At 40.3% G+C, this 8,118-nt stretch overlaps 1 protein-coding gene across 4 annotated transcripts in view; it reads left to right on the top strand.

Moving 5' to 3' along the window:
- The first annotated feature begins 722 nt into the window (after window positions 1-722).
- kansl1b (KAT8 regulatory NSL complex subunit 1b) overlaps window positions 723-8,118 on the top strand; it is a 66,542-nt gene continuing 59,146 nt past the window's right edge. For 2 of the 4 annotated variants that reach the window (XM_058404999.1, XM_058404996.1), the window contains exon 1: window positions 723-1,252. The gene's annotated coding sequence lies outside the window, so the exon portion shown is untranslated. Of the gene's footprint in view, window positions 1,253-7,479; window positions 7,980-8,118 lie in introns of those variants that run through there. The other 2 variants (XM_058404997.1, XM_058404995.1) reach the window with 1 other exon arrangement.

Raw genomic sequence — 8,118 nt, 5'->3', positions numbered from 1 at the left:
TAACCGAGACATTTATTATTATTATTATTATTATTATTATTATTATTATTATTATTATTATTGCTACTGCTCATTTTCCAAACTGTTTTTTAGTATTTTTCAAAATGATTAAAATCATCTCGAATGTATTTTTTTAAGCTAGTCACCTTAGAGTAAATATTATTGACTGTTTTTGATTATCTTAATCCCCCACAAAAATAAATAAATAATAAATTAATAAACACAAACTAAGCCAGACACTTTTAGAATAAAAGGCTACATTTCATGAAGTATTCAAACTTTCGTTAAAAAATGATTTGGCCTAAATATCTAAACCTATGAAAAATATTATTTAAATACAAATGTGACCGAGCGACAATGAAGAAATTCAGAAACGATTTTTATTAAAAAATAATTTACAATAAAAAATAAAAAGTCAGATTGCAGTCTAGTGGCTCTTACTTGTAAATAAACCACTAAAACATTTTAAAAATTAATTAAAAATTAAAATACAAAATGTACCAATGCAGAAATGTGCACAAGATTTAGGAATTAAATCTTTCTTTCTTTCTTTCTTTCTTTCTTTCTTTCTTTCTTTCTTTCTTTCTTTCTTTCTATAAATGTTCTTCAATTTAATCAGTAAATTGGTTTTAATCGTGTCTTAACAAATCACCAGCTCACATCTTAACCTTTTAAATGAAACCCCTTTTCCCGAAACACTTAAAGTCGAGCAGTTCTCTCTCAGTTGATTTCTATATTGTTTCAGTACAACTTTAATCTGTTTCGGTCTGAAAGTCGTTAAAATGAGCGAGTTTTCAGTTCGAAAGCTTGTTGAAGCTTTAGTGGTTTTAGAGAGTTATTCTGTGATTTCTGTTACAGCTTGTAGAATAACATGAACACACGCTGCAGACGCTCTGTAAGGAGTTTTAATCTGTGCTGAACTTTATAAGTTGAATTGTGGAGGTTCTTTATAGAGAGAGAGAGAGAGAGAGAGATGCATTAGGGCAGAAATAAGTAATACAGAATAACAAATTTGTCTAGCATCACAAAAAACACAAATGAAGAGTGTTAGAGTTTATTTACCTATTTTTTCCCCCCACTCATATCTATAATATCATTAATTGGTTGAAGCAGTCCAAAGCCATCAGACCTTCATGTGTTTGTGTTTCTCTCTTTTTTTGTTTTTAGACTTTTTGGATAAACTGAGCCCAAACGCAGCCTGTTGGACAAAATGACAACCTTCAAGTCGGGATCCGGCTCATGCTTTTCAATGGTGAGACCTCAGATGCTTATTTATTTTCTTGTGTATTTTTTATTTTTCAAGGCCAGATTTCTTAACCCTTTAATGTCCTGTGTGACCGTTTGGTAGAGTCATTATATTTCATCAACAATTTTTTTTAACTTAACCCAAGCCGATTGGGCAGCCTTTGATAGAGGCCTATATTTAAATAATTATGGGATCTGTTAAAAACACAGTTATATATTGCTGTTATTATTGACCGAATTAAATAAATAATGCAAAGTAGGAATTTTTCCATTGCATTGGACATTAAATGCAATTAAATTAAATTTTAATGACATTGTGTATAGCGTGCTTTTCATACACATGGTAGCTGAATTTATAAAAATTATTTTTAAAAAAAATACCATAATAGAAAGCTCATGGATAAAATAAAAGATAACGTCAGAATTCTAAGTAGAAATGTTTTTAAAAAAAATAAAAATAAAAAAAATCACACTAAGAGAAAAAAAGAAAACAGTTGAATAAAATAAGTAAATGATACAAAAATTGTAGAATAATGCAGTAATATAATATTATACTTATAAATACTTGATTAAAGAGGCACTTCGGATTGAAAGGGAATTTTATTTCCTTCAGTATGTATTTTAATTTTATTTCCTTCAATTTATTTGAATTGAATTGAATGAATCTGACCGACAGATGGCGCACTTTCCTCAAATTTTATTAGTGAGACTGCGTTGTAAATTAAAGCAGCAGGATTTATTTCCTTTTTTTCCTCCGTTCATGCTCGTTTTAAATACACGAGTTTTTAAAAATTATTATTATTTTATTTATTTATTTATATTTTTTTTTTACAATTTTTTTTATTATTTTAAATGTTTATTATTATTACGCTGTACATTGCTGTGGTATTTCTGATGCACAGATTTTGTTGAACCTCTTTTTTTCTTTCTCCTTCTATTCATTTTCCCCCCATTTTGTTTTCGTGGCAAATCTTTTATCTATTTTTGGAGATTATTGATCATCAACAATTTCTCCATCCTTTACTGTGATTACATTTATTCTTCCTTTAAATAAAAATCAATCTCACTTTGGACACGAGGTGGCGCAATTCCACCATTCTGCAGCTCAAGCTTTAATAATCATCTTTATTCCATCTGTTTGTGACGTTTTATTTCTCCTTTCTCATCAGTCTGTAATAAAAAATAAATGAAAAAATAGAATAGATCATTTTCAGAAAACAAAAATCTTCTCGATTATTTTCCACCAAATTGTTGACGTTTTAGGAGACACTGTCCTCTAGAGCAGGAAAGGTTTAAGAAGAAAAACACGTCCTCGTGCTCGGCTCGTAATTCAGAATTTCCAGACTTGGGGAAAAACGAAAGAAAAAACACCTCATTCAGAAGGAATAACTTCAGGAAGATTTCCACAATTTTAAATAATCAGTGTGGAATAAAGCATGACTCTGTTACTTATAATAAAGGTTGTGTTTACTTTAGGTTCATCAGCGCTGACACACATTGTAGCAGATTCAGTGCGGTCATCAAATACCAGTCCATCACCTAAAGAATCGTACACTATACTGCCAAAAGTATTGGGACACCCCTCCAAATCATTGAATTCAGGGGTTGGGCTCGGTCACTTAGTTCCAGTGAAAGGAACTCTTAATACTTCAGGTTCATACCAAGACATTTTGGACAGTTTCATACTTTGTGGGAACAGTTTGGGGATGACCACTTCCTGTTCCAACATGACTGCACACCAGTGACCAAAGCAAGGTCCATAAAGACATGGATGAGTGAGTTTGGTGTGGAGGAATTTGACTGACCTGCACAGAGTCCTGACCTCAACCCCATAGAACACTTTTGGGATGAATTAGAGCGGAGACTGTGAGACAGACCTTCTCGTCCAACATCAGTGTCTGACCTCACAAATGTGCTTCTAGAAGAATGGTCAAAAATTCCCATAAACACACTCCTAAACCTTGTGGAAAGCCTTCCCAGAAGAGTTGAAGCTGTTATAGCTGTAAAGGGCGGGACAACTCCATATTACAGTCATGTGCAGGTAAAGGCAGACGTCCCAAAACTTTTGGCAGTATAGTGTATCATATCATATTGTAGAAGGTTCTGTTCTAATCGTTGAAGTCACATTGAAGTGTCATGTTTGCTGTTTTGAGAAAGTAAATACATCCGTAACTTATAATGGCTAAAGTTAGCTTGATAGCTTTTTGCTAACACTGCCATAAAGGCCCATGTTTTGTGTTTGTTTGTTGCACTGTGGATGTATGTTGAGCAGCGAGAGAGACTCTAGAAGGTTTTGTGTTGTGTCCTGTGTCTTGTGCTGTGTAGCGTGCTAATTCATAGCCTTAGCATTAGTCTGTTTGAAGCTAAATCTCACACACACACACACACACAGTACTGTGTATGCAGAAAAGCTAGTTGTGGTTGTGGGGAAAAAACATGGCTGTGTTTCTACTCAAATCCAGCTGTGGCCCAGCTGTTTTACACACACACACACATACGGATTACAAGACAAAATTCTCTCAAACTGTGTGTCATTTTTGTGTTTTTTTCCCCTTCAGTTTGGTCCAAACATGCCTTTTTTTAAACAGCTGTGTGTGTCTGTGTGTGTGTGTCTGTGTGTGTGTGTCTGTGTGTGTGTCTGTGTGTGTGTGGTTTAACCCTGCTGAGCCCCAGTGCTGACCTGTGTGTTGAGTTGTGTTTCTCTTGGTGTGTGTCTTGAGCAAACAGATGTTTTAGTCCAGTTCTCCTGAGACCCTGAGTCAGAGTTTGTCAAGGCAGGATCTGTTCCTGATGTTGTGTGTTTAGTTGTTGTTTGGTGTACAGGGGGGTGTGTGTTTAGTTGTTGTTTGGTGTACAGGGGGGTGTGTGTTTAGTTGTTGTTTGGTGTACAGGGGGGGGGGTGTTTAGTTGTTTGGTGTACAGGGGGGGTGTTTAGTTGTTGTTTGGCGTACAGGGGGGTATGTTTAGTTGTTGTTTGGCGTACAGGGGGGTATGTTTAGTTGTTGTTTGGCGTACAGGGGGGTATGTTTAGTTGTTGTTTGGTGTACAGGGGGGTATGTTTAGTTGTTGTTTGGTGTACAGGGGGGTATGTTTAGTTGTTGTTTGGTGTACAGGGGTGTGTGTTTAGTTGATGTTTGGCGTACAGGGGGGTATGTTTAGTTGTTGTTTGGGGTAGAGGGGGGTATGTTTAGTTGTTGTTTGGCGTACAGGGGGGTATGTTTAGTTGTTGTTTGGTGTACAGGGGTGTGTGTTTAGTTGATGTTTGGCGTACAGGGGGGTGTGTGTTTAGTTGTTGTTTGGTGTATAGGGGTGTGTTAGATGTACTGATGCATGTATTTATTTAGCTGTAGTCCTGTCAGTGTTAACTGTAGCGCTGTGTGTGAGTATGTGTTAGTCGTGTGTGTGTGTGTGTGTGTGTTTAACACATGGTTCATGAAGTACAAAATGTTCTTCCCCAATAATTATTTTTTTTAATGGTAGATAATGATTACATCAGTGGAAGTTCTGTAAAGAGACAAGGTGTGTGTGTATGGATGGATGTAGTTGTGTGTGTGTGTATGGGTGGATGGATGGATGTATGTAGTTGTGTGTGTGTGTGTGGGTGGATGGATGAATGAATGGATGTAGTGGTGTGTGTGTGTATGGGTGGATGTAGTTGTGTGTGTGTATGGGTGGATGGATGGATGTAGTTGTGTGTGTGTGTGTGTGTATGGGTGGATGGATGGATGTAGTTGTGTGTGTGTGTGTGTATGGGTGGATGGATGGATGTAGTTGTGTGTGTGTGTGTGTGTGTGTATGGGTGGATGGATGGATGTAGTTGTGTGTGTGTGTGTGTGTATGGGTGGATGGATGGATGTAGTTGTGTGTGTGTGTGTATGGGTGGATGGATGGATGTAGTTGTGTGTGTGTGTGTATGGGTGGATGGATGGATGTAGTTGTGTGTGTGTATGGGTGGATGGATGGATGTAGTTGTGTGTGTGTGTATGGGTGGATGGATGTAGGTGTGTGTGTGTGTGTATGGGTGGATGGATGGATGTAGTTGTGTGTGTGTGGTGTATGGGTGGATGGATGGATGTAGTTGTGTGTGTGTGGTGTATGGGTGGATGGATGGACGTAGTTGTGTGTGTGTGTGTGTGTATGGGTGGATGGATGGATGTAGTTGTGTGTGTGTATGGGTGGATGGATGGATGTAGTTGTGTGTGTATGTGTGTGTGTATGGGTGGATGGATGGAGGTAGTTGTGTGTGTGTGTGTATGGGTGGATGGATGGATGTAGTTGTGTGTGTGTGTGTGTGTGTATGGGTGGATGGATGGATGTAGTTGTGTGTGTGTGTGTGTATGGGTGGATGGATGGATGGATGTTGTGTGTGTGTGTGTGTGTGTGTGTATGGGTGGATGGATGGATGTAGTTGTGTGTGTGTATGGGTGGATGGATGGATGTAGTTGTGTGTGTGTGTATGGGTGGATGGATGGATGTAGTTGTGTGTGTGTGTATGGGTGGATGGATGGATGTAGTTGTGTGTGTGTATGGGTGGATGGATGGATGTAGTTGTGTGTGTATGGGTGGATGGATGGATGTAGTTGTGTGTGTGTGTATGGGTGGATGGATGGATGTAGTTGTGTGTGTGTGTATGGGTGGATGGATGGATGTAGTTGTGTGTGTGTGTGTGTGTGTGTGTGTGTGTGTATGGGTGGATGGATGGATGTAGTTGTGTGTGTGTATGGGTGGATGGATGGATGTAGTTGTGTGTGTGTGTGTATGGGTGGATGGATGGATGTAGTTGTGTGTGTGTGTATGGGTGGATGGATGGATGTAGTTGTGTGTGTGTGTATGGGTGGATGGATGGATGTAGTTGTGTGTGTGTGTATGGGTGGATGGATGGATGTAGTTGTGTGTGTGTATGGGTGGATGGATGGATGTAGTTGTGTGTGTGTGTATGGGTGGATGGATGGATGTAGTTGTGTGTGTGTGTGTGTATGGGTGGATGGATGGATGTAGTTGTGTGTGTGTGTGTGTATGGGTGGATGGATGGATGTAGTTGTGTGTGTGTGTATGGGTGGATGGATGGATGTAGTTGTGTGTGTGTGTATGGGTGGATGGATGGATGTAGTTGTGTGTGTGTATGTATGGGTGGATGGATGGATGTAGTTGTGTGTGTGTATGGGTGGATGGATGGATGTAGTTGTGTGTGTGTATGGATGGATGGATGGATGGATGTAGTTGTGTGTGTGTGTGTGTGTATGGGTGGATGGATGGATGTAGTTGTGTGTGTGTGTATGGGTGGATGGATGGATGTAATTGTGTGTGTGTGTGTGTATGGGTGGATGGATGGATGTAGTTGTGTGTGTGTGTGTATGGGTGGATGGATGGATGTAGTTGTGTGTGTGTGTATGGGTGGATGGATGGATGTAGTTGTGTGTGTGTGTGTATGGGTGGATGGATGGATGTAGTTGTGTGTGTGTATGGGTGGATGGATGGATGTAGTTGTGTGTGTGTGTGTGTATGGGTGGATGGATGGATGTAGTTGTGTGTGTGTGTGTGTATGGGTGGATGGATGGATGTAGTTGTGTGTGTGTGTGTGTATGGGTGGATGGATGGATGTAGTTGTGTGTGTGTGTGTATGGGTGGATGGATGGATGTAGTTGTGTGTGTGTGTGTATGGGTGGATGGATGGATGTAGTTGTGTGTGTGTGTGTGTATGGGTGGATGGATGTAGTTGTGTGTGTGTGTGTATGGGTGGGTGGTTGTAGTTGTGTGTGTGTGTGTGTATGGGTGGATGGTTGTAGTTGTGTGTGTGTGTATGGGTGGGTGGTTGTAGTTGTGTGTGTGTGTGTGTATGGGTGGATGGTTGTAGTTGTGTGTGTGTGTATGGGTGGGTGGTTGTAGTTGTGTGTGTGTGTGTATGGGTGGATGGTTGTAGTTGTGTGTGTGTGTGTATGGGTGGATGGTTGTAGTTGTGTGTGTGTGTATGGGTGGGTGGTTGTAGTTGTGTGTGTGTGTGTGTATGGGTGGGTGGTTGTAGTTGTGTGTGTGTGTATGGGTGGATGGTTGTAGTTGTGTGTGTGTATGGGTGGATGGATGTAGTTGTGTGTGTGTGTGTGAGAGAGAGAGAGAGAGGATGTAAGCCGCGGTTGAAGCAGCAGATGGCGTGTGCGTGTGCCCGATGCGCGCTCCCAGCGCCCCCTGTCGGCGGGTTTGTGTCAGTAAGAGGAAGCCCGATGAGCTCCGCTGTGTTCTGTTTTGTCAGAGTTGAAAATCCGCCGAGCCGCCATTTTCCCCCACCGTCTCTCCCTCTGACACAACAACAATATTAAAAAAAACACACACCACCACCGCGCAGATCAAGCCCGAAAATCGCCGAATCACACCGGAACCGCGCTGGGTGCCGGCTCAGGGAGACGGAACGGGACTGCGCTGCGGGATTTACACACCGGAGAGGGTTATTTTTTTATTCGCCTTTGTGCCTTTGTACGATTTCAGTTCCTTCGCCCATTTCGTGAATCCCAAACGGAGCGGATTTACCGGACGAGCCGACCAGGATTTCTTATCCTTTTTTTTTCTTTTTTCCTTCTTTCATTTTTGTAACCATCAAGAGGAATATCTACAGCGACCATTTCACACCTCTGTACCTGGATAATACGTTTATTATTAATAATCGAGATATCATCTTTTAAAAATACTCAAACTGGAGCGTAATTGGTGAAATCCACCCCCCCCCTTCTCGGAATCACGTGGTAGGTTCCACCTTTTTTTTCTTTGTTACTTTAAACTCGGCAGCAGAAAATAAATCGCCAATTAAAAATGTTTTATTGTGAATTAAACCTCGTCTTGTACCTCCACATGGACTCGGATAGGTGTGGAATATTTTATTGT

This window comes from Hemibagrus wyckioides, linkage group LG12, assembly GCF_019097595.1.
Source record: "Hemibagrus wyckioides isolate EC202008001 linkage group LG12, SWU_Hwy_1.0, whole genome shotgun sequence".
In the NCBI taxonomy this organism is placed as follows: Eukaryota; Metazoa; Chordata; class Actinopteri; order Siluriformes; family Bagridae; genus Hemibagrus; species Hemibagrus wyckioides.
This window is presented reverse-complemented; position numbering and strand designations above follow the sequence as displayed.